This window comes from Penaeus monodon, chromosome 27, assembly GCF_015228065.2.
Source record: "Penaeus monodon isolate SGIC_2016 chromosome 27, NSTDA_Pmon_1, whole genome shotgun sequence".
NCBI lineage: Eukaryota > Metazoa > Arthropoda > Malacostraca > Decapoda > Penaeidae > Penaeus > Penaeus monodon.
Genome location: NC_051412.1, coordinates 14,859,917 through 14,860,397, shown reverse-complemented (window position 1 = coordinate 14,860,397; position 481 = coordinate 14,859,917).

The following is a 481-nucleotide window of genomic DNA, read 5'->3' as shown; positions in this document are numbered from 1 at the left end:
TGACATATGCATAATCTGCATCGTCACATTCATTTATTGCTCATCATATATTGCATTACACATGTTATTCAGTTGTTTTTGTTTATTCGTTCATATACCAGCTCCTGCGCAGGGACGAGCAAGTGCACCTGCGCGTCCAGTGCGCTCACCGACCTTCTCTTGTAATCTTGTGCAAGTTGAGGGAATGTATTGCGCCAGGAGAGAGCCACTGGGGGTCCATGCTTGGCTCTGGACACGCCCCTCCCTCCCCCTTTTCTTCCCGGCAACTGAACTCTATTCCCTTTAAATTCCTCCAGTTTGAGACCTGCCCAGTTTCACCCGGCTAAAAAATCAATGGCTGGTTTTGGCAGGTGGACGCCACATTTTCCATTTTCCATAGAGCCGAGAGGACCCGCTCGAGGTGTATTGTGTCACGATATCACAGACCACTATGGAAAGGGGAGGCCTTAGGAGGCAGTAGTGGCCTGGGGATCCGGGGGAA